At 37.3% G+C, this 26,510-nt stretch overlaps 1 long non-coding RNA gene across 1 annotated transcript in view; it reads left to right on the plus strand.

The window, feature by feature from the left end:
* The window catches only part of LOC132317609 (uncharacterized), a 32,884-nt gene extending 23,244 nt beyond the window's left edge, over positions 1 to 9,640 (plus strand). The window contains exons 2-3 of the long non-coding RNA XR_009484122.1: positions 4,574 to 4,685; positions 8,754 to 9,640. This is a non-coding gene — a long non-coding RNA (uncharacterized LOC132317609). The remainder of the gene's footprint in view (positions 1 to 4,573; positions 4,686 to 8,753) is intronic.
* The last annotated feature ends 16,870 nt before the right edge of the window (positions 9,641 to 26,510 follow it).

The raw sequence follows: 26,510 nt of genomic DNA on the forward strand, positions 1-26,510 counted from the left end.
CACCTTAGTCACTGCGTTGTTGGTGCAGGCTGCAGCTGTGGTACAGATGGTGATGACAACTTCAAGGCTTAGCTCATAAGCATAGATATAAGGAAGCAGATGACGAAACATGTTACATAATGACTTCGTGAATATAGTGATTGACTGGTTATTTTTATGTTATATATGCATTGCCACTTGCTTACCCACTATCAGACTCGGAGTACAAGACTTGAATGGTTCAGCATAAGGTGAATTATATAGCCTGGCCAATGTTAGCATAAACAAAACTTTTATATCAATTACTTTCATGTAACCTATGCTCTACATATTTGAGAATTGTTTTGAAGAGGTTTTTTTATTTTTAATGTATTGGTACTTAACCTTTTTGTCTCCCTCATCTGTAATACAGCTCTAATTATAGTAGGTAAAGGTGAAGAAACAGAAATGTGGAAAATGCATCCAACTTAATTTTACATAAATCTAAGTCAGAAATTTAGACCAGTAATAGAAAGGGTGATATAAAATACTCTAGTCTGGCTCAATGGTTTATGGATAGACAACTTTAAGCCTGTAGCTGGTCAAGAACTGAAAAATGATTTGGAATAAATAGTTTTGCTTGCCAGTTTAATTTCTTTCTTTTAAAGGATCTGTCCTTCCAAAAGAGTGGTCCCTGGCTGATACAGAAACAGAACATGGAGTGTATGAAATACAACAAACACCCTGACTAAAAAACCCCATATTAGCTGGCAACTCTATACATAAATAATAAGTTTGAAAATCATGTTTTTAATAAGACAGGGTGTTTTGTTGATCCCTGCAGTAGGAACATTGTAATAACTCATGCACAAGCTGACTAGGGAGAGACTGCCAGGCTCCAGGACAAATAGTCAAGAGGAAATTCCCAGCAACAAGGAAGATGGAGGGTCAGTACATTAAGCACAAACTTCGGGAGATCTGGGAGATCAAAAGCACATTGTTTAGAAAGAGGTCCAAGAAGCCTGAGGCACAAGCAGACGTCCTTCCTGCAACTAGCTACAACTGCAGCCTTGCAGCTGCAGCTCAGGTAATGGGTCAGGCCTTGGTATTGCTCCTTTATTTTCAGCCAAAGTTAACTGAGCTCATGCAGTTTTTAGGTAAGGTTTCAGCAGCTGAAGCTTTGGTGATTTTGGATGAAGTGGAGTGCTTACGTAGTCCTTGTTTTAGGGGAAGCATAGCGAGCTTCCAGCTGGCTGAAAACAGTCTAGGGGCTGGAGCACTTTGATGTTCCAACCAGTTGCAAAGCGAATGTCCGTATATGCCTTACACACTGAAAATGAGACTCCAATAATGCTTAAAATCCTTTCTGATCTCTGGCCTTATAAGCCAAAAAAGTAACTTTTTTTTTGACCTACCTGAAGCATCTTTAGGTATATACAGATACGCATTGTGCACATGCTTTGGACAGCTGTGGTAAATGGGAAATCTCTATAAGCACCATCAGAAACCAAAAAACAATGTGAGGAAGCACTTAAGTTCCTGAACAATGTTCATTTCCACGTGTCAGGAGGTTTACAAGCCATAACCACCACAATGAATGAGTCACCAGATTGTCTGGAATTAATATACATCTCCTATCTTGACAACACTATGTCATAACAAATAATGCAAACAGTAAATAAAGCAAGAGTAGCTTCACCAGCAGGAAAAATAAAAGGCAGAGCGTGGCTTTTAATTTTAGCAGGGCATTCAACTGTGAAAAGGGGGAAGTGTTCTAGCTTGTACTCCCCGCATTTTATTTCAGAGGGGTTTTTGTCAATAATTGTTTAATATGACATGTATTCAACAAGTCCTCCAGCATCTCTTTAAAGAGAAAAAGTCATGCACATTTCATTCGAGGAATACAAATAAATGAAATGCTTATGCCTAGGAGTTGTTTCCCTCTTACCTTAAATCTGAAGGGCTGGGTTACAGACTTCTTTACTTAGTATTTCCTAAGGTATTCCTCATCTATATACAGTGGACCTGATGAATGTTTCCTCTGGCATTTCTTCTGGTGAACTATGAGCACCTCCTGATCTGAAACAATGCTGTGTGACGGTCTTTGTGTCATGCCAAGCCTAAGCTAATTAGGCACATTTCCCAGTTATTCCCAGTTACTTACAGAGATTTTACTAAAAAATACCAAAACCACAAAACATTGCTGGGGAAGCCCATGTTTTTTCTCAATGTCTAGTGTAAGCTTACTCCTGTTGGCTTAGTTCAAGGCAGCTCTCTTGGTTTAAGTTACCCAACTAATTCCACCTGAATATTGCAGTGAAAAGCTGAACACCTAAATCTTCTTTTGAGATCTTATTCTACATGCCAGACACATGGCTGTTCAAATTTGAAGTCCTCTAGACCTTACAGAGGCAACAAATCTTTACAGAATGTGACCTTAGTTCTACTGGAGTCCAAGTTTCCCCTCTGCGAAATGAAATACTAGGCTTTTTACTACCTCACTGAGGTGGGTATTAAAGTCCTCCCTTAATGAATGAAATCTTGGCTCTGTCAGAGTCAGTGGCAAAACTCACATTGACTCCAATATGGCCAGATTTTACCTAATATTTAGGATGCCCTTACTGCTGCCCTGTGCAAACTGTGACAAACCCCGAATGTTCTGCACATGCTGTAAAATATAACCTCATGCAGTCACCTGACAACTCCCTCTGTGTCACTTACTTTTGCCCCCTTCCCTCCCCACATACAGATATTTAATGTGTCTATAATTTTCTTGATTATTTTCATCCCTTGTTTTAATATTGCAACCATATTTGCTGGCTTCCTGCCTGGTCTCTTGGACTCATCTGACAGTGTGTGCTTTCATTTGTTATTCAGCTATTTTACTATCCTCTATGATTTTGTTTCATATCCCTTCCTATACTCTTTAAAACTTCCCCCTTGACCTCTCTCTTCCTTTGGCAGAACTAAAAACGAAAAACTTCTTGGATTAATGTGGTTTGCATTTCCAGCTGTAGTGTGTCTCATTTGAAAGTTTTTCTTTGCATTTGCAATATCTTTATCTGCTCTGAAGCATAATAGAGTTTCAATTTATATACTGCTTTTAACATCAAGCAGTCAGTTCAAAGTCCTTTATAAAATGGGGAAAGAGGAAGCTAAACCTGAATAGTTGGTGCAAATAGAAAAGTTTTCAGGCTAGATTTAAATTGAGATAGCATAAGGGCATTCTACATATTACCATGTTTCTTTCTTTACTCCCAGTGCTCCCTACTTGCTTATTTTCTATTAACATTATACTAAGTGATCCATTCTTCTGCATCTTTTTTGTTGCTAATTGCTGTACCTACTTGAGGGAAGGTTTTTTTTCTTATAGGCTTTCACACATACATTTTTGAGTCTTTTGTTATGACTTCACCGTTATTTTTAGACATGGGCCAAAACAAAACTTCATCAGATGGTTGCTGGATGCTCAAGTTTAGCATCACGTTTTGATGAAGCTCCAGGGCAGCTTCATTCTCTGGCAGAAATTCAGGCGCTATTCACTCTCAGGAATGTTAATTTACCACAAATTGTACCTCATTTCTTGAAAGTGATTTGCCTATAATAGACAGTCCCTGGAGAATTAGAAGAGACCCTTTTTCTTTTTCTTTTCTTTTTCTTTTTCTTTTTCTTTTTCTTTTTCTTTTTCTTTTTCTTTTTCTTTTTCTTTTTCTTTTTCTTTTTCTTTTTCTTTTTCTTTTTCTTTTTCTTTTTCTTTTTCTTTTTCTTTTTCTTTTTCTTCTTTTTCTTTTTCTTTTTCTTTCTCTCTTTTTAACTGAGGTTATCAGTCACAACCAGGATTTTCAGTTCTGGCTTGGAGCTACTAGAATAACGGAAACTCAGTTTGATTTGTCTAATGTCATGATGAGAGGCATTATTAAAGCTTGACATGGACAGGGGGTTGTAGAAAACATTTTGATTCTGTAACCCAGAGACTTTCATAGACATGCTGTGTCACTGTAAGACTTTCTCTTCTTGTGATTATCTCTCTGTAATGTAACATTATTGTACTGGAACTCTCAGTGACTGATTTCCCAGAGTATTACATCATTCTATTATGAGGAATCCTCCTTACTGTCATTCCTAGATCAGGATTATGCAGAAAGGCTAATGAATACTCAGGGATTAATCATTACCGTAACCGTGGATCGAGCTCTGAGAGAGGAAGAAGTTGGAAAACATCCACCATTCATCATTCCAGGGGGATTCACGAGGCAACTCTTTGCCCAGAATAAAGTGCAAATTAAAAAAATTAATAGATGGTAACAACACCAGGTTATTATTTCTTTTTGAAAAAATTAACTTCCAAGTTCCCAGACGCTAGTTTGCCTTTGATAAGATACTTCAGTGGACTTCTGGCCACAATGACCAATACACATGCACCGAGGAACACGAAAGACAGTGACAGCTCTGTGCCATGCCTCATCCTGTCTTTGGGACCTGCTTGCCAGTCTTCCAACCTGAAGAAGGTCATCATAGTAACGGTGAAATTGATAAAGGAAAATAAAAGATATTCAAACTAAAGCTCAAAGACATTTATTTTGCTGTTATTTCATGAATTGTTATTCTTTTGCAGGAAGCATGATGCATCTCCCCAACACCTATTCAGAGATACCTGCTTGTCCCAGATTTGTAATTCATCATTCAAATGAAAGAGTTTACCTCCTACTTCAATGCAAACTTCTGAGGTATAAAATGGGAAATATTTGCTTTAACATACATCAAAACCTTATCTTAAACCTTTACTGCTTTGTTCCATTTGTCTGTGAATGAACAGTTACTGTGATCACCTCACTTTGCTTTTACATCATACTTTGCGATGAATGGAAAGCATTACTAGATTGTATTTCTCTCAAAATCATTCCTGAAAAGTTCTGTGATTACCTGTCTCCTCTTCTCAATGTATCATTGGAAGACAGAGTAAAGGACAGAAATACTGATGGAAAGTAAATACAGTGAGAGGCACTTGTTGAATCACTGATCTTGCTGTTGGTAGCATTGATCAACACACATTTCCAACAGCTCTGTAAGCCACGGCTTCACTCACTTTAGCAGTCTGTCTCACTATGGTATACTGCATGTCAAGCTATTTTACATGGAGTACTTCATGGTTTTTGCCTCTGCATCCAAGCTAAAGCTGCCTCTTCTGGCGTGATATTTACAGTTCTTTCCAATCAAGTAATATTGATTTCAGGATTTTAAGTCCTGTAGCTGTACAATTCTCTTCTCTGCTGAGCGTGGTCTGATTCTCCCTTTAAAGAGGCTGGCTCATTCCACTCTTCATCAAAGGAACTGTTCTTCTCAGCTCTTCTTTTCCTCCTGATAGAGTTGGCTCACACTCCTCTTCTCACTGCCAGCACTATTGGCCTACTTTCTTATGCTTTGATGGAGCCATCCTACCCTACTTGGCTGCAGTTGGCCTATTCCACTCAGCTCAGATTAAGCTCTCTAACTCTGCTCTTTTTTGCTCTGATACGGTCATTCTCCTGTAATCCTCTGTGCTTTTCTATAACCACTCTGCTCATCATTTGTAGAAAGCTGTCTTGATAATCAGATTCCCTCTGTATGGTATTTAATCCAGGTATTTGCTAATGACCACTAAGACTGGTATTTGCTTTTTCCTGGCATGTTTTTGATAGCAAAGCTGTACTGTGTATCTGTCATATGTTCTGTAAAAAATATACACTGCCATATTAATGTAAAATGATCTGTGTAAGAGCATATCAGTACAAAGCTGTCAACAGTCCTTGTACACATCTTGGGAGCCAGACAGAAATGAACCCATGTAAATTCTAGTTAATGGCTTATTATTACACAAGCACATATTATGGAGGCAGGAAGGGATCCTACCGGTGGTGTTAAAAACCACCTGACTAAATCCTTCATAGAGCGTATCAATATCAGTGTGCCTGCCCTGGGGGCTGTGCAGAAAACTTTCCAAAATACGTATAAATTTAGGTTAAGAGCATGTCTAATCCCACAGTGTTTACATGTTGCTAATTATTTGCCCCCTGATTTGTATTAAATATGAAGGAATTTTAAATATCCTTTTGTATGTTGCTATTTGCATGTCCTAGCCACAACTGTTCTAGCCATTTCTGACAAACGATTTATTACCTTTCTGCTTGTTCGATGTAATCACTGCTCAAAATGTGGCAGTTTTTTTTTCCAGTAGTTACAATAATCCAGAAAAAATACCCAATAATTAAACAAATGAGAAAGTACAATTAATTCATGAAAGTCCTTTTTGAAAATTTTGGCCCATATTAATCTGTCTTTGTCTATGTGTTCATGCCATCCTATTTCTTAATTCACCTGTTCTACATTATTAAAAAGTATAAATTCATTACTGTGAACACTTATTTTGACTGAAGCATCGCCAGTTTTAACCAATATGCTTGTATGAATCAGAGCATGATAAAAAACATTTGACTTCATAAATCTTTTACTTCTGAATGACTGATGAAAAAACAAAGGGTCTATAAAGCCATGAATACCTTCTCAGTAAATGGTGCAAAAAGTTCTATAAAAAGTAATTGATAATTTTGAGATCAATGAAAAAAATTATAAATCTGTCTTCTTTATGAAGTCTCTTGTGTGAAATATGGAATGGTTTAGGCTATAAAATATATGTTTACCAGCAGGAGACTCAATCAACAGCTTTAAACAAGATATTTACAGATGAAAACAGAAGCCAATGTTATAGATAAGCAATTCACAAATTGTATTTATTTATATTTTTATTCTCTTGCTCATTCTCACTTAAAAGAAACTATTGCAACGTTATACACAGTTAATTACTTCTGATGGAAACTAAAATATTTAGTTCCAGCACCTTTTCTCAATGGACTTGCAAGACTCCATTTAGAATTTGTGCATATGGTGTGTTGCACATCTTAAACCCATAAAGACTATGTCAGAGGCTCTAAGGAATAATAAAATATTAATTTGATGGCAAAAATTAAGTGGCTTAAAGAAAGAAGCTGTTGTTTATCCCATGAGTGGCTTTTAAGACGTTGATGTCTGGTTTTGAATGTGTCTATTTTTAGTCAAACTAACCACATGTAATGAGACCTAAATAACTATCTGACTTCAATCAAGCAGCTCACTTATGGAAAACCACCAATTTTCTCTGTCGAGTCCTCGGTATGAGAAAGGACATTTCCTCTTTCTGGACTCTTCTGATTTTGGTAACACTATAAAAAGGCCTCTTTCATCCCTGTGAACTTGCAGAAAAGGCATGTCCTTAAAGAAAAGATACTCTCTTTACACATAAAGAAATACATGGAAAGAAGCACACAGAAAGTGTGCATATTATGTGTGATATCCTAATTCACTGAGAAAACAGAAATGGCTAACTGACCATGAATAGGGAAACAAATAAATTAATTATATGCTTGTTAAAATAAATGAATGGTTCTGATGCTCCGCTGCTTCAGAGAATTAATTCAATTTACAGTGCCTAAGGATCCACCTATAGTTTAGTAGTGGTATATATTGTGTCAGATTTAAATAAGAAATCTGGGCATGTACTTTGCTTTCAATGACTGCCAGACCTAGTCATAGTAATATGGCCAAAATACATATTTACCCAAGGAATACTGCAGTAAAAACTGGTTTGCAGTTATCAAAAGGCTACTGACTATGATTTCTAATAACGTTTAAAAGTCATCACAAAACATGATAATAATTAATTTCTTTTAGTATGAAAGAAAAATTTAAAGGACAAAAATTACTTCTAGAGCTATTTTTGTAGTGGTTACAGGGAATAATGGCAACTTCTCATTTTGTTCTTTTAATTAATAACATTCAGAGTAAATTGGAGAAATCTCTAAAAGGAGACTTTTCAAAAGTATCTTTTGAATATCCAAGGTTCCTGACAATACCCTACCTTCTTCCTCCTTCTGTTGACATATTCTTCAAAGCAAAGCAAAATGCTGACTACATCCTAAGGAAGCACCAGATAGTCTAAAGATTTTAAGCAACATAATGTGAAAGCATTGGCAAAAGGGCAGAAGGTGGGAGAAGAGCCAGTAGAGCAGGGAGAGACTGTGGCAGCACAGAGGTGAGCAGAAAAGGGTCTATTTCACAGCTCCAAGAGGTACAAAGAGCAGGAGTCACCGAACTTAACCCAAGACTGTAATTCTTTCGAGATGTTCTGCTGGAATCATTCTTCTCATCCCTTGAAGTTAATGATCAGAAGGACAAAATGAAACTGTGACCTGTGGTCCTTGAGGAAAATAAAAGAAAAAAGTAGAAAAGGGCAAACTTTTGCATTGTGCAAGCCTCAGGACACTTTCAGGGACAGAACAGCTGAATGTATTTTTTGCTGACTCATGTCATTGCTACGTATGTCTTAGCAGACTTCATTCTTGCAATTAGTATTACATTTATTTTTAGAGAGACAGCTGGCCTCTGAATGCAGATGTGCTACATACGGTTGGTTATGCATACATGTCAACTATTTCAACAGAAACGAGGAGAAAAGTAGACAGACTTGGATGTTTTGTTTGGCTTTGATGTTTTAGACTTTTTGCTTTGGTGCTATGCGTCTGGTATTTGCTTTATCACATAATTATACTAGGTCTCGTTCAGTTTAGAAAATCAGGTTTATTTTCTTTTTCAGGAAAGAGATGAAAAGTGCTATTTTAATCTTTCCAAGCAATCTCAATATTAAGCATTCCTATCACACATCAGTTTGGGGAGGGGAGGTTACAGCTTTGAGTTACTACATCTGGAATTTTGTTCGCTCACAGGTAGACCTGACTGCCAACAGCCGAAGAGGGAGAAGAGTTTGGGATTGGATCTCGATTATGGTTATACAGCATCAATGGTGTCAGGCTCAAGGGAGGCATTCGGCAGTCTGTATCTGCTGTGCAAACCACTGAAAGCCTCCATTTGACAGCTTTTCAAAATAGCTACGCTTGGCACCACTTCTTTGGGCACAATATGTCCTCGATAATTTATTTAGTTTATATATTCAGCTGTGTACTAATTAACTCTTTGCCTTTTGGAGTTCTGGTTTTCTGTTTAACGCATTTAACATTGTGGCATTGCAGTCCCAGGGGAAAAATTCTTCTGGCATTTACCTGGGTTGAATTTAGAGCAATTTGAAGGGTTTCAGTGGATTTACGCTGCCTTTTGAGAGCAGAATTTGATCCTCTCAGTGGAATTAACAAACAGCTATAATTACCTCCATTAAAAAAAAAGTGCAAACAGATTTTACCTTCCTTTCTCACCATTTGTTTTTTATGTGCCAAAGGACACTTAGCAGAGGACAGCGCAAAGCTTTTCGAGGAGGCTCACTCAAGCCAGTAAAGTCAGCAGCGAGAAAGAACCTAGATTTTGAATTGGGCCCCCATTAAAATTGCTCAAAGGGCAGCGACTTTCAAGATTTTAATTTTTAAATTTTGGTCTGGAGCAGTGGGATTAACTGAATGCAGTTTGTTCTGAGCAAAGGGTCAATGTGAAGAAAATCAGAGCTAAGGCTTGCGTTGTTTTGCAGGCCCCATGCTTATTGAATTAGTAGTTAACGTTTGCAGGAATTTTCAGTTTAGGGGTGTGGAAAACCCTGTCACTATTAGAAGTTAGTGTTCAAAAGCGATTTGTAGCAAGTTAGATAGATAGAGCAGCACACAGGATACTAAAAAGCAAGCTGAGAAAGGCTTGAGAGAAGTGACCTGTGCATTCAAAAGAAAGGAACTGATCTCTATAAATTTCCCCTACTTGTATTCAAGTTGTATATTTCTCCTGTATTTTGTTTTCTCATGCATTTTTAATGATGGATGTGAAATCGTTTTTCATGATGTTTTTTGAAGAGCTAGATGCTGCTTAACCCACATTCGACGTGAGATTTAGTGTTTGTAGTATGTGAATGTGTGCTTGTGTGTATGTTTACCTTTTTGTACTGAAATATTTTATTTAAATAATCACACTGCAAAATATGTAAGGTTGAGAAATGCTGAAAACTTTGGGATAAAACCCAAAAAACTTTGGGATAAAACCTGGGTTTTATAGCAAAAGGCATTTGACTTTGTTCTTTACTTAGACTAATCTAAGTAATTTGATTTGCATTCCTTTTATGATCCACAATACACTGTATAGCATGCATTACACAAAATATTAACTGCAAATGCATTCTATCAAGCTCATTATTTCCAGAATATTTCTACCTTTTTATTAGATCACATAGGAAACATTAGACATGTGATTAACATGTATGGTAGACTGTACAACAAGGTATTTCATTGAGATACATATTAAAGTCTACTCTGCCTAGTGTTATATTGACGTTTCTCGGATCACATGTGGACATTTTGTCTTATAAAACAATTTTCAATTTAGAAAGAGACAAGAAATTAAACCTGAGTGTTCTGAAATTCACTTACAAAAACCAGTTACTTTGATTTTGATTTTTTAATTTGTTATTATAAACAGAACATTTTGAAGTAAAACCAGTTAAAATTAGAGTCCTGTAACATTGTCAGAACTGTATTCCAGGGTTTTTTTCAGAAAGCTAATTATGGCAAAATTAGAACTGACCTTGTACTATCTTGACAGAGCTGAATATTCCAGAGAAATATGATTCCAGCTAAATTTCTCTGACCAGGGCTACTAACAATTAATGGAAGTTTTTGAAGTTCCCATCAGAGAAGCATATGAACTCCTGAGAATTTAGCAGCCAGAAAAAGAGATAAAGTATACAGATTTCATCATTCAACATGTGGAACAAGGAATTTGATGCTGTTTGTTGGCTGACAAACTCAGTTCTCAGATTTTGAGAAAGTCAGAACTTTGTAGCAGGATTAAGTTTATATGCCTGACTGTGGAGTGATGAGCTTTGACTGACACAGAACGAGTCTGAATGTTGTTCCCATGCAGAGCAGAGGAAAAATTGTTAAAATTTCCCTTCTCTTAGAGAATGAAGAGGAGAGAGAGGGCAGTGGAGGAGAAGCAAATACATAGACATAGCATATGTTACACATTTAAAAGAAAATTGCTTACTGAAAGGCATAAAAGAACCACTAGTTTTTTTTTTTTTAATTTAAAATTCACTCATGTGGGGTGAAGAGATACTGTGGCAGCCAAAGCGCTAGAGTGGAGGTCAGGTCTTCGTTGTCACTGTTGCTAAATGCTTGGTAGCCCCAACTGCACGAGAGACCACAGGCAGAAGCTTCACACCGACCCAGCAGTCTGGCTTGGAAGCAAAAACATTTCCCAGAAATTTACAGTCTGGCACTTCCTACTTGTGTGTACCAGCCTGCTCAATATCCAGGCTCCCCGCAAGCTACTTTTCACTTTGGGATTCACAGTAAGCATATTGAAAGCGATGGAAAAATTCTCATTGATCTTAGGGCCCTTCCAAACAGACCTTCTGTGAGTGCAAATGCTCTAAACACCAAGTTAATGTAAGTTTGTCATCCAGTGAGGTTGTTACAGAATTGTATATAAACAGTGTTTTAAAGTGTGGAGCAATAACCATTTAGTGAGTGAGATGAAATGGGGACATGTAAGTCACAGAAACATATTTTAGTAATTTGTTTATGTGAAAGCAAACAAATTGCTATGAGTTTTAGCAATTACCATCAATTTACTAACAATTCTTAGCAATTTTTTTCCATATTGGATTGAGGAATTCAATCTATTCTATTTATTTGCTTGTTCTTTGTTCTTTGTTTTTATTTTGTACCTCTGGGATAATTAGCAGAGACACAGACGGCAGAGAATGAAAATGCCCATTGACCTTAATAGCTCTTAGAAGCAGCAGTGAGGAGTGGCACATCAGCCAAAGGGAAGATCTGGAGCAGTTAGAAGTCATGTATTGGCCCATCAAGAGGGACAGGGGATGAGCTGGATGATTTGGGGGTCTTTTGGTATTCTACAAAGAGAAATCCAACTGACTATGATGCCCAAGTTACTAATTTTTTGGCCTTTTTTTTTTTTTTTTTAAATTAATTGCACTTTACCAAACCTGGGTATCAAGGAAAAAAACCCAAATGGTGAAGCTCCAGTTATCAAAGGTTTCCAGTATCCCCAGACGTGTGTGTATAATGGGGAGTCTGACCCATGTAACAGACACCTCGATCACTCTTGAAATTCTACCATCCCAAAGCAAACACAAGCCTAAACCAGAGCCATGTGTATACATAAAAGTCTAAACAGATTATCTTACTCAGAGGCAGTGAACCGAACAACAAACAAACAGAAATTAGGATAAAGGAGATCAATACACAGCAACACAAGGGGAAAAGTTAGTATCTAAATCTCAGATTGCTGTCAACTAGCAGATTCATTGCTCTTTCAAAGGAGAAATTCCTGGTTCAGCACCTGGAATGAGAACATAGGCAAGAATGGCGTTTACACTTTTGAGGCGCACACAGCCATCCTATGAGAATGGATTATTGCATACTGATGAAAAAAACCCATAAGCCAAACTCTGGGATTGCATTGTGCTGCTAACTACTTTTCAGAGAAAATTTAGACTATGAAGATTGCAAATATAAGAGGTCCCCATCGCAGTGACAAACACAGTGTACAAACACTAAACCTGGTGGTGTGCTTAGATAGTCCTGATCAACCACACCAGACTCCTGCTATCACGTTTTCAAAGGGAATTTTCTGAAGGATCATGGAAGTGCGTGTACATGAGAGACAAATACGCCAACATTTTTAAAGTAACAGACATTGCTTTATGCGTTCCCCTTGAGCCTTAAAAGAACCCATAAAATATTACCAGGTCCTACATTGCAGCTGTTTTCCTCAACTGTCCTGGTGGCATTAACTTCTAAAACTTTCGTTTTCCAGCCAGATACCAAGCATACCTGAGATCCCTTATTACGGACTTGATTATCCGTGCCTGATTGACATGGTAACCATGGCATCTTTGCTGTGATGAGGAATTCAACTTAAAAAAGAAAAGACATTCTAATTTACAACTTTACAGGTTCACACAATGCGATAATGAAGAGGATACATGATGAAACCTGACAGGACGTTGAGCTTGTTGCACAAGTGCAGACAGCTGAAAAGGCAAGAAATAATACAGTTGTCACTGGACTGTTTTGCCTTAACACCATATAAACAAAAGCACAGTTGTTAATCGGTCTAACTCTTTAGCTGCATAATCCCAGAGTATTAATGCTAAATGTGAAAACTGTAAACCTCCAGCTTTGCTGGATACATAAAACATATGACTGTGCAGCAGTCTGTTTTGGTCAAGAAATTATTTTGATGTTTGAAATCAGGACTTACACGTATAGAATAAATACTTACCTAATGCTTTACATTGTTTGTGCCTTAATGCTTCTCTTTATTTTTTATAATACTCAATTTCTACTAAAATGGTAATGAATTTTAGTGGTACACAAAAGGTAGAGAATAGACATTGAAACTATGAGAAATGGCTTAGCAGTAAGTGCTCTACTTGATTTTTCCACAGACATTCTATTATAGAACAAATATTAAAACTGCAACAGCTCTTAAAAAAAACCCCTAAACACTTCTTAAAGAATATGATCTTAAAGAGTAACTTATCTTCGAAGAATTTCATTTTCATTCTGGCAATGCTTACTTCAATCTCACCATTTATAAGAATAATTTATCTTTTCAGTAATACCTAGCCATGTGCTTCTCTGATACCGAGTGTACAGACAGTCTGGCACAAGAATGATACTGAGATGGTCTTTAATATAATGCCAGTGTGTTAGTCACAGCTATTTATTCTTAATATTAATCAGCTTATATTATTTTTATACATACTCAAAGATATTTTTCACACTTTTTTACAATAATAAGGAAATCCATATTTGACTTTAAGTTTAGGTTCTGAATTAAAATATAAATGTAATGAGAGGTGCTTAAAAAGCAGGTTTTTATGAGTCACACAGGTTTTTTCTTCAACAATTATCAAGTAGAGAACAATATACAATGGGTAACAGTATCTTCTGTACAGTTTAGCCCAACCTAAAGGATTTTTTTCCAGTCTTAGGTCCCTTGCAGCTCATATTTTTCTACATACTTCTTCATGACTAATTGGGGTAACATAAGCTTGCACTCTCTTGGATATTATTCACTGTCAGCTTTCCCTCCTGAATAAACTGATCTCTTGAAAACTTACCTACATAGCACACAGCAGGAGAAATGGAAGAGAAGCAATCACTGTCCAAAGAGAGGTGGAAAGAGGAGGCTGAATGAAAAATAGATAGATATAAATCACACTTGCCAGATGCTGAAGTAAAGCCTGTTTGTCCCTAATAAGTTGGTGAAGTTGTGGAGAAGAGTTTATCCTTGTGAATATAGGATTCTTTTATTATTGCCAAGGTCAGTGATAAAGGATGGTGATCAGCTCAGTAAATGCTGGTTGTGCAAGTCAAAGTTGCCTAGGGACTGCTTTAACCTATGCACCCATTTTTTTTTCCAAGCCTACAAAACGTTTCAGAAATGAAAACACACGTAACATGCCTATGTGGGCCATGTGTTCTTTGTTTCCTACTTTTCTAAGTAAGCCCTTGTTTCCCTCTATTTTATATTTTCTTTATGCCCTGGGTTCTTGAAGATCGATGTCTAATTGTAGTTTGAATGACAGATTGGGGCAGTGCCTTTCATTCACATTGCACAAACCTCCAGGATCTGCAGGGTGCAAGTAGGGGCAGAATAGAGTGCTTAGCTTTTAATGGATGGTTAAGAAGTAATGAAAGGAGAATCAGCTTATCTCGGGGTGCCCTGTGGGCTACATTGTTTTCAAATAACTTTTAGCTGGGATTTCTCTTCTCTTTCTAAGGTTATGTATTGTTCAAGTGATTACCTCAAGAAACGTGACCGTTTCAGATACACCCCCTAGATACTACAACTGTAGCCACAACTAAATTGTGTTAAAACTGGTTTGCGTTCTACTGATAATGCCAAAACATGCTACTGAGCTCAGTTCATGGCAAAAAGCATTATATACCTTCTTTCAGCAAAGAAGGTGGTTCAGATCTGATCCACTAATGCACTGCATGATTTCTGGCTTCCGCATAAACAGGCTAAGATTACAGCAGATGTGGGGATTTACAGTGTATCTCAGGACTTGCAGTCCACCCTGAAGAGGTTATCCATGACTCCTTTAAGGGCATCAACTGTCCAAGACTTTTTAGATTTCTAGACTTGATATAAGCTGCATAAAATGGTATCTCTTTCTCTCAAAGTATCACTTTGGTTAAACATATGCAACACCCACACATGAAATTATTTTACTGGACAAAGTGATCCGTGGCAATCTGAATTCATCCAGCTATTAAACTGAAGACTAACTTGAACTTAAAAGCATTTCTGGTTTAAAAATATGATGTGCTGACTTAAAAGGGTGACGTTAGGAAAGATGATTCCCATAAAGGGAAACTTTCACAGAAGAACCAGGGGTTTGAGACAGACCCAGAACATTATTACAGTCAATGGAAAGTCTGCCGTAAAAACTAGGGAGCTGTCCCCCGTGGTTTCTGGGAATGAGAGTACACATACCCTTGCCTCCATTAAGAGGGCAGGATGGTCACCTTCTGGGCATTATAAACCTTTGAGACTCATGGGAAGTTTCTGAGCAAATTCCTTAGAGTTTTCAAAGAGCAAAGACAGACAGGGTGCCCATGTTACACCTGGCCCTCGCCTCCTTTGGGAAGTGAGAACCCTAGGGTGCAGAGACGTTTGATTTTGCAGAGGTGGAATATGTGTGAGTGTGTGTCCCCATGTCCTTAAGAGTGTGTCTGCACATGGAATTCTTAACAACCATATGGGACCTTTGATATAGTGTGTATAGTAAATGTTTACCACGAGCTTGTTTTCTCCTGAGCATATGGAATCCCCAGAATAGTAATGAAAAAAATTGTCTGAACAAAATAAGAAATATCAAAATGTTTATTGAAGGCAAAATTGAACAACTTTGAAATTGTTATTTTTAGTTTTCACATTCCATTCTTTTAGTATCATATCAATTCTCACCTTGCTTATTTTCTTGTCTAGCTTAAATTTTGACTTCTAGAGTCATTTACTGCTCAGAGAATTAAAGGAAAGGTGGTCTACAATTCAGACCAAGAGACAAGTTCTCATCTAAGTCACATCTCTTACAATGAACACCGTCCTTAAAATTGAAAAGCTAAATATAGGGAACTTAAAGTTACCTGGTTCAGAAGATGTTATTAACCTTATTACCTAAACTATGATGGTCCAAATTCCACTGAAGTCAACAGAAGGAATCCTATTTATTTTGGGTCAAGTCCCAAAATCATTCGATAGTAATATTTAGGTAAGCATCTGAGCTCAATACAACTGCTGTGCTTTTTGAGGTTTGCCCAAATCAGCCGATATTTTATGCAAAATGTTTTGGCTAGCTGAGGACTTAACTTGCTTCTGTCAGTCAGCATTTCCTTGTCACAAGTTTAATAACACCTTTTGCAACTTATTTTAGCTGGTATCGACAAAATCATTGCTTTAATTCACCAAAAGGTGTATCCTGTGATGGACTTTTGCTGAGTGGATTAACCAAGTTCAAGGCAAGGATCCTGAAATTTCAACATGTCTTTCCAGTTTTATTTTTATCCTCTGATATCAGTGTTTAATTCCAGGAAATTAAACTTTGAGTATCAAAAATATTTACAGTTCATATGCCAATGATTGTTTTGCAGCAGAGACTATGGAAGTATGAAGCAATAAACAAGCCAAACACTAAACTGGAGATGTTAGCAGTTTATCATACATATTCCTCTTCAACTGAGCATTCAAACAGCTGATATACCTGAAAACTAAAACAATATATATTATGTATACACACACAGAGACACATATATATAAGTGATATGTGTATATATGTATAATGTTCTAGTTTTCTGTGTCTTGGCAAATGTTGCAGGTAGTTTACATGAGTAACTGAAAGAGTGTTTATACATGCATACAAACACACACATCAGGCCAAGTGCCGGGTCCTGAGTTTCAACAAGGCCAAGTGCCGGGTCCTGCACTTGGGTCACAACAATCCCATGCAACGCTACAGGTTTGGGGAACAGTGACTGGAAAGCTGCCCCACAGAAAAGGACCTGGGGGTGTTGATTGACAGCCGGCTGAATATGAGCCAGCAGTGTGCCCAGGTGGCCAAGAGGGCCAACAGCATCCTGGCCTGTATCAGAAACAGTGTGGCCAGCAGGAGTAGGGAGGTGATGGTGCCCCTGTACTTGGCACTGGTGAGGCCGCACCTCAAATCCTGTGTTCAGTTTTGGGCCCCTCACTACAAGAAGGACATTGAGGTGCTGGAGCGTGTCCAGAGAAGGGCAACGAAGCTGGTGAGGGGTCTGGATCACGTGTCTTATGAGGAGTGGCTGAGGGAACTGGGGTTGTTCAGTCTGGAGAAGAGGAGGCTGAGGGGAGACCTCATCGCTCTCTACATTTACCTGAAAGGGGGTTGCAGAGAGGTGGGTGTTGGTCTCTTCTCCCAAGTGACTAGTGACAGGACAAGAGGAAATGGCCTCAAGTTGCGCCAGGGGAGGTTTAGACTGGATATTAGGAAAAATTTCTTTACTGAGATTGTGGTAAAGCATTGGAACAGGCTGCCCAGGGAGGTGGTGGAGTCACCATCCCTGGAGGTGTTCAAGGAATGTGTGGATGAGGCATTGTGGGACATGGTTTAGTGGGCATGGTGGTGTTGGTTTGGTGGTTGGACTTGATGATCTTACAGGTCTTTTCCAACCTTAGCGATTCTATGATTCTGTGATCTACACACACCCCCACGCGGCTTTCCAAATACCTCCTCCCTTTTCTTTCATTAAAAATAGGCCTCCTTGGAAAGTGGTCAAGAATTAAGCTATGCTTCTGCTTGGCAGTAAAAGCGGTACAGCAGGCACTGTGCTGCAGCTAAAGAGCATCGCAATCTGCTTTACTACAGCTGCGAGCAGTAGTCACAGGCGCTTCCCAGGATAAATCACTGGCACTCCTTCCTTGACTTTTGATTTCCCATTTCTTTCTTCTCTCTCTTATTTCAAAGTTTTTGGTTTATGTTCCTTTTCTGAGTGGATAAAAGTGGAGCAATGGGAAATATAATTAGGTTATTAGGAAGACAATCTTCGACTGAACTAGTTTTCTTGTTTTTGCTTAGAAACTTGCTTTCCTAGAGTCTGGTACTGCAGTTAAAGAGAAGGAGATCTCATTAAAAATAAAGTTTGGGTGACTCTCATTTGTTAGGAATAAGACAGCAGAACAACTGACCTTCGGTATCTATTCAGGTCAGTAGATAAACGTCACAGTCTCGCTTTTGAAAACACTGATCCATTTTGATGTTCAAATAAGCTTTACCAGGGTTCCAGTTTTTAGAATACATTTCCCATGATTAAGACTAACCGAAAGCAGTCAGCAGAGGGTTTTTAAAGATGTTTTTTAGGCAGCGTAGCAACAGTACATTCAGATGTCCCTTATGTTAGCATTTCTGAACAGGTATGAGAGTTCTACTTCAATTATTTATTCCTCTCAAAATCTAGCCTCTCTTTTTATTAAATATTAAAATGTAAGAAATTTTTGAAAGACACTGTTTGCATTGATAATGGTGGTTCTCCGAATTACTTTTAACTAACTTAGTAATTGAAAGCTGAGCTTGAAAAAAGTGAGTTAAGCATCTTCTGGGAATGGGATTGTAACAGTGTTTTTCAAGGTTACTTTCTGTTCATTAAAAACTTTGTAAAATAATAATGAAGAGGAAACCATCTCATTAAGGAAAGAATAAGATCACTCGTCAATTTTACTGCTCTTCTCATCTAACTTTATATCAGTAAGAGAGTAGCAATGCCTTGCATTTCTTAAGAATTCTTTGCCCCATATTCACTGTAAACAGAGAGGAGCCATAATTATACTTCATTTGATCCATATCAAAGCTACTGATCCATGTATCGATTTACATAAAGTAAAGCACATAAAACATTTTTGCTTTTCACCCTTACTTCACCATCTTCTAACGAAAGCTTTCCTTTGCAGACTTCATTTGAATATAAAAATCTCCCATTGAAATTTGCGATGTTAAACAAACCATACCAGTCATTCAACTTTTTAATTAAGGATTCAGTGTTCCATCCCTTTTCAGACATTAAAATTCAGGTGCAGTCATTAATCTTTCTAAATGAATTCACCTGTGGCTAATACTGATGTATTTTCTATGAGGCTTGTCATGGACTGCATACTGCATGCATAACCACTCTACAGTTAATTACACAAGGGATTATCGTTAGTGTCATAAAGATAAAGCCTTGCTAGAAGCATTACAGATATTTTTTGAGCAATGACTTATTTAATTTTTGTTAACAGCTACCTAAGTATTTAAGAACAATAAAAGTTTGTTTATAGTGTGGAAGAATGAATGGCAAAGGTCAGAGAACTTTCAAAATCCGAAATCATGTCCAGAGCAGCTGACCACCTCTTTCTTGTCTTCCCTGTATTGGTTTCACACCTACTCCACTAAGCAGCAAGAGAGAAAATAATGCCAATACTATACTTCTTTTAAGCGTCATGTGTTAGAGTTCTATATGTCAAGTATTCTTCTCTAAAAAAGATGAATAGCACAGCTTATGAGAACTGTAATTTATAGCACTACACACTAGTTTTTCTGAGAAAGAAAAAAGTTCAAAGGTTGTTAAGGAACAAAGCAATCTCTGAAAAGCAAGCAGTGTAATTTACAGGAAAGTTCATGAAAACATTCATGATACCGTGTTCCAGCACAAAAAAACTTCACAGAGAACAAGAGAACAGCATATAAACTGCATGAGTTTTTAGTACTCTCAGGTTTGAATTTATTGATTAGATATTATCAATTAGAAATGCAATTCTGTTTAAAACTGTTGTGTCTTGTAACAGACAGCAAAGTGTTGGTAAAACACTTGCCATCATCAGCAAAACTGGAAAGCATTTCCTATCAGTTGAGCTCACAGGCACTGCTCCTGTTATAACTTGAGTAGGCTTGTCTTAACCATCCAGAGAGATCTAATCAACACAGAGCAAACATGAAATAAACATATGTAGTTAAAAACAAGAAAAACAACTTTGTTTAAAAGATAATACAGTAGAGAAAAAGATTTGATTTTCAAGCCCATTGCATCTGTTTTAAATTAACTTCAGTTGATTTACTCCTGATTTACGCTATTAGAAGACAATCCCCAAGATGTTCTTAAATTATTGAAGAATTTGAAATTATAGATATCAGTGAAAAACACAAAATGAGAAAAAGAATAACATTGTGAAAGGTTCAAAACAGACAAAATAATAACAAAACCATCTTTAAAATAGTAACTAATGAAATTAAAATTAAAATTTCTTTTTTATTTTCTAATATTTTTAGTGGAGAAGAGGCGAGATGAAAGGGGAAGACTAAAACTATTTGTTATTTTTCTGATTCAAATATTAAATATGTTCCAGTCACGAATGAGTAATTTTTAGTCTGAGTGGCATTGTAGCACAAAGTGAATAAAAAGAACCAATCAGAAGCCTGATGTAATGATTTACTGTGCGAGAGTCACAGTGGTGGGTTTTTTTTTTTTTAATTTCCTGTAGTTTTGAACACCTGAAAGCTGAGGGGCAGTGTTACAGAACCACCCACTTCAAAGCTTTTTTTCACACTTTGCTTTCCTGTCTGTTAAATCCCTCAGGGCTCACTTCTATAAACAATAGCAGATAATTAGATTTATGCATGTAATTTGATTTAAATTGGTTCTAGCAGTTATCCGGTAATGTTGCAGAAGCCATCAAGCCAGTCAGAGGACACATATGCACCAGCAACTTTACAAATGACATGAAACAATGATCTCTTTCTACATATAGCTTTATAGGTGCCATAAAAAAAAAAAAAAAATCTGTAAATTAAGGCACTTTATTTATGTAAGAAACTTAAATTTAATTAAGTCTGGAGTTTTCCTCATGCACCCTTCCCTGATCTATCTAGTTTATTCTCATCTTCATTGTTACAGTATGGAAATTGCATGGAAGATGCTCAGATAACAGCAGCAGGTGAGTTCATTTATGAACTCACCAAATCTTTGGATTTTGGGGTAGCAGTCTCAGCTGGGATATTTTTATGGAAGTTGGCTGTGTGATGTGTTAGGGTGAAGACAGTGTAGTTCTTGCTAGGGTAGAAGAGCTGCTAGTGAATATTAAAGCTAACTTGGGAAGTAACCTGTTTCTTGCCCTAGGTCAATGATAATCACTAAAACATACCAAAGGACTGCTCTGTTTCTGTGTTGTCAGTGGAATAGTCTCCCTTTTCTATAAAAAAAAAATAGATGTCTCCAGTAGCCTTTTACCAAAAATACTGCGCATATGAAATTTTCATTAAAAATGAATGGAATATTCCTAAACTACAGGTTCATCATTACAGGAAAGTAGTGACTTTCTCAAAGTACTTGTTTTTCATGTTTCTTTTTTTCCCCTTTTCTTTTCCTTTCTGCCCAAATAGTTTCATTTATTATGGCAAGGTTTCTTCTCAATCTTGAAAGTTTTTATAGAAAACCAATTACCTCCTCAATGTTCTTTGCCTCTAGAAATTTGAATTCACCCATCAGTTCAAAAAAATAATTTTTTATTCCAAGATAAGTCCAAAGGGTAGGGAGCAATTCCAACTACACAGATGTATTGTTCTCTTGCCCCTTTTGATTTAATATGATAACGGTCACCACCAAAATACAGTGAAAACAAAAAACTCTCAGAACAAGTAAAACCCCCAAACCATGTATTTTATTTTGTTTTCCATCTGCTTTCTTGGTTTGGGGGGGGAAAAAAAAAAAAGCAAACTACATTTTATTGAAAACTAAAGAAACTTCAGGCATTTTTAATGTTTTACCCTTTCTCTTTTTGTTCTGGGGCAAGGCATCCAGAACAACTATATTCCTTAAGTTGCCCTGTGGGAGAAAGAACAGTAAGATGTTATATTTTATTACTTGGGAATATCTTAGGCATGCTGCAGGAACTAAATAGCGCTGTCACAGTCTCTTATTTATTTAATTTTGAGAATGAATTTGGTGCTAATGAGGTTGAGGGACTGATAGCAAAGTCTAGAGTCAGGCACAGCATGGACAGGTGCTCTGAAAGCCTCTTCAAACAGCTCTGTCAGCAAGTGCACTTTAATCCTGCTTTGCAATATCCTTGCTTGCCATCAAAGTGCCAGTTCCTGCCAGGTGCTGAACGCCCTCGGCTCTCGCCAGTGACAATAGCAGAAAAACTTCACATGGAGAGCTCAGTGCTTGGCAGAATCAGGATCAGGGATTCAAACTCTAGTGCAGAGCTAGAAATTAAACCGAAAAAGAACTTTGTCAAGTACAGACATTTGTCCTAAGGACAAAGACGTTGGCTCAGAAAAATCTTTCATTAGTGGTACAAGCAGTATTGAAATCTAGATTGTCAAGAGGTCAGCTCACTGCATTTAACAGTAATGATATTTGCTATTATATAGATAAGTAAATGATGTAAAATTTAATTATTAGAACAATTATCAGCGATATGATAACTAACTATACCATGTCTGTTGATAAAAGCAGAGAAGCCAAAAGGTTTGTCTGAACATACAGCAGTAATGGACTTCAATTCTGTTAGAGTGTAGAAATAGAACATTTATGTGTGCATGCATTACACAGGCCAAAAGTGACGGGACTCCTGGACATTGAGTTACCCATGGATAGATGTGCGCTTCTGTCTCAGAATCTGTTTTGAAAGAAATCATCTGAATTCCATGCTTTAAAGAGCCAAAAAGTTTCTTCAAGCTTTCAGGTTGAGGCATTTATTTTCCTTTAAATATGTTTTTAGCTTTGGTTGTGGCCTTCTAGCCACAATCTTGAATAGCGCTCAGCTTTCCAGGCTCCTACCATGTTCAGCTTCTGCTCTGCCATAATTTCACACTCCTAGGACGACTGAAGGACCTGAAATCCTCACAGGATGTGTGCACCCGCTGAAGAAAGTGATGCTCTGGGACCTGCAGATAGGGGAGCCTGGATTCCTACAGATTAGTTGATTGGGATGTCCAAGATAACATGAATCCTGACTGAAGCATGTCCCAGGTCTGGACATCTCTAAATCTCTTCTCTTTATGGATTCTCTGATGCCTAATATAGGCTCCAGGTGATCTTTCCCTCCAAGGAGTTGCTAATAGACCCTCTCTTCTACCTGGCCTCTTGCCATCACAAGACCTGTATTAACTGATTCTTTCCATCCATAATTTGTGAAAACATGTGTCAGTTTCAATCAAATTCGCTAGGAAGGTTTCAAAAAGACATGTAGTATAACTGCACTAAACTCATTTGACTTAGAAACAAAACCAAAGAGTAAGCTGTTTATTCAGGATCATGCATTACAAGATGTGCCAAGACCTCATGGAACTGCAGTAACTTCAGCAAAAAGGAACAAAGCTGGAGTTAAGTGTGGGAGCATAGAAAATCATATACTGCCTTATACTTTTTGAATCAAATAACGGTCAAGGAACGTGTTCAGGGGAAAAAAATAAAACATTTGATACAATTAGGCTTGGCATGTATTCAGAATCATATAAATGATTATATGATGTATGTAAAGGACGGGTTCTTAAAAAGTTAAAGAAAAAGCTCAGAGTAACATCCCCAGAGAGGCATAGTTCCATCCTTACTCTGGTGATAACAAGAAGAAATAATGTAGTCTATCTGTGTTCCTATAATGCATGAGAGTGGATTCATCATGTTAGCTAGTACTTAATTTCTATTTTTGGTGTAAACATACAGGTACACAGTCTGGTCATATTACTCAATGCATGCACTTGTATGCATTAACACAACCACAATGAAGTTTTCATGTGGACTACACAAAGAAGGCATATGCTTATGTCTTAATCTCTCTTGCCATGAGTTTTATTATAGCTAGGTCACAAATGTACTGACAAGAGAAAGCCTAACTCCATTACGATGCACTAAATCACTAGTAAGGTTAATGTAACTCCCACGATGCAGATCTTTGACCATTTTAACAGCTAGATTATTACTCCATTACTCTTCCAAAACGCTAGTTAAATTTGGTTCCCATAATTCATTCATATTAAAATATCATTTACGTAATTAATCTGTTAGTGTAAATATGCAGATTTCTGAAATACACTTTTTGTGATGCAGTAGTACAACTATTGTTAAAATGAGAATGCAATGCTTAAACTAGACTGGCAGCACTTTGCAAAGTCTTCCTTTGCATTTCTGGACATACACTCCATTTCAACTTACGAGCAGGCTGATTACTGACCTGATACAACAGCCATGAAAGGCTTCATTTCTCTCATTTATTGGTTCAGCAACATGCCTTGTAGAGTATCCTTGCAAGATGTTATATTCTAACAAGCATATAAACAGGGCATGAAGTCAGAAGCAAATTTCACAAAAGATAAGTTCCTTTTTATCTGTGGGTCTAAAGCTAAAAGCCCAGCAGGATCCATACAGTTTACAAAAGATTTTCCTCCTTGCATGCAGGGTGTGCTTAGATATACCCACATCATCCTTACCAAATGTCTTTTTCTGGCTGCTCAGTTCATATTTGTCACTAGTATACAAAAATGTAAAGTCTAAAGAAAGCACGATCAGCTTTGCATCACTAATCTCATTACTGTAATGACTACGAAAGTATCTGACAAAGAAGTAGCATATAAGCCAGTCCACACGTACATACTACACACAGCATGTGCCCCAGTGAGCCACGGATGCTCTCCAGCTCCCTGAAACAACGACAAAACCTAGTCATTTTAATACTACTCCTTGCATCCAACCACAGTGACAAATATCTCTCCTAGCCCAGATGAAAGGGCTGCTGACAGTTCTTTCTACCTTAAAGACAGATGAAGCACTTTGATGGGAATAAAAAGTTCACCAACCTCTCAAATCCAATTAAATATTTTTATCTTTAGAGTCTTTGGGAAGAAGAGAAGAGGGATTCCTTTCTCTCTCTCCCCCTTTCAAGATTCCCACTTGTCATTTATCCCCTCTTTAATTTGGTATATAAAACCCCCAAGACTTCAACCCTAAGTCTCTTGAGACCAAGATTACATCATTACTGTTATGGCATGTTATACACTAATCATAACCATTACCACTTACAAGTTCACAGCTTCATTCAATTAACTGCCAGACATGGATTTTGCAGTTAATTCATAGTGAAGGTCACCAGTGGTCAGAATGGCAGGTGCATTCTGCTACCTCTCTGAATGCCAATTACCAGTCTCAAGCAAGTACTGGGAAATATTGAGTCTCAACAAGTTAATCAAAAGGCTTAGAGCTTAAGACACATTTTTATAGGCGTGTCTAATGGTCTGTAAAATAATATAGCATAATTAGCATATTTGAATGGCAGCCACATTATTTAAAACTCTAATTTACAATGAAAGGCAGAAAAAACATTATTTTACTTTACCTTTTCAAGACAAAAAAAAGATGAGATTATACAACTACATTAGAAGCTGTCCAGTACCATGCTTAGAACTATCACAAGTCCTTATGTGCTGTAATTAAATATTCAAAGATACACTGTAGTAGCAAGTTACAAGTACTTCTTGATCTACTGTTAAACTTAGGCCTGCTTGCTTGATTGCTGAAAGACAGACATTATCAAAACGTAGTAGAAATACACTGGTATAAAAATACAACCTGGCTTTCAACCTGCAGAACCAATTCCTAGAATGGTTGTACTGGAATGCATGCAAGTATGTGATCATGTAAATAAAGAATGACTTGAGAAGAAAGATATAGTAAAGGCATGGTGATTCTCAGGTAGAGCTGTTTCCAGCTGTAGCTGGCTGAACAGTTTATGCAAGAATCTGAATCAGCCACATCTGGATGTGTCAGGAGGAACCCAGTCATCCAGCAGGTAGAAATCAGTCACAGAGTACAAACCTCTCCCTTGAGTATCCATGGGAGGAGGGGAATGGTTGTTTCTGAAGAATATCGTGAGCTCTACTGTGTTGGCAATTCATTTGCCTTAAAACAGGAGCCCATATACTAGGACAGTGGACAAACATCTCGATGTTTATTCAGCCCTACTTTCAACTGAGCTGTAAAACAAGCTTTCTCTAATTCAGTGAGTCTAAATTTCCCAGCGTGGCACCAATCTAACTATATAGTGCCATAATAATATTATGTATACAAAAATATATTCTATATCACAGCTACACACACACACAAGGCGGCAGAGTAGAATTAGATTAGGAACTCCCAGTATAGAAATTTAGATACCCTATTTAAAAAAGTTATTAGAGGTTTGAATTGCTGAAGAAATTCACCTAGCTGAAGGGGGGAAAATCCCCACAGCCTTATATTACAGTTCTAGTAAAATTTCCTACCAATGTTAGCAAGCTGCAAGCTTACCTAGTGCTAATATATAAAATTAATTTCATGCTTGTCTACTCTTGTAAAATCACTGACAGAATACTTCACTTTTTAAGGTAAAATTGGGGAGTCCTATAAACTCAACATTATTTTAAGCTAACAAATACTTGGATATATGGCTGCCCATTAATTGAAATAATA

This window comes from Gavia stellata, chromosome 10 (genome assembly GCF_030936135.1).
Source record: "Gavia stellata isolate bGavSte3 chromosome 10, bGavSte3.hap2, whole genome shotgun sequence".
Lineage (NCBI taxonomy): Eukaryota > Metazoa > Chordata > Aves > Gaviiformes > Gaviidae > Gavia > Gavia stellata.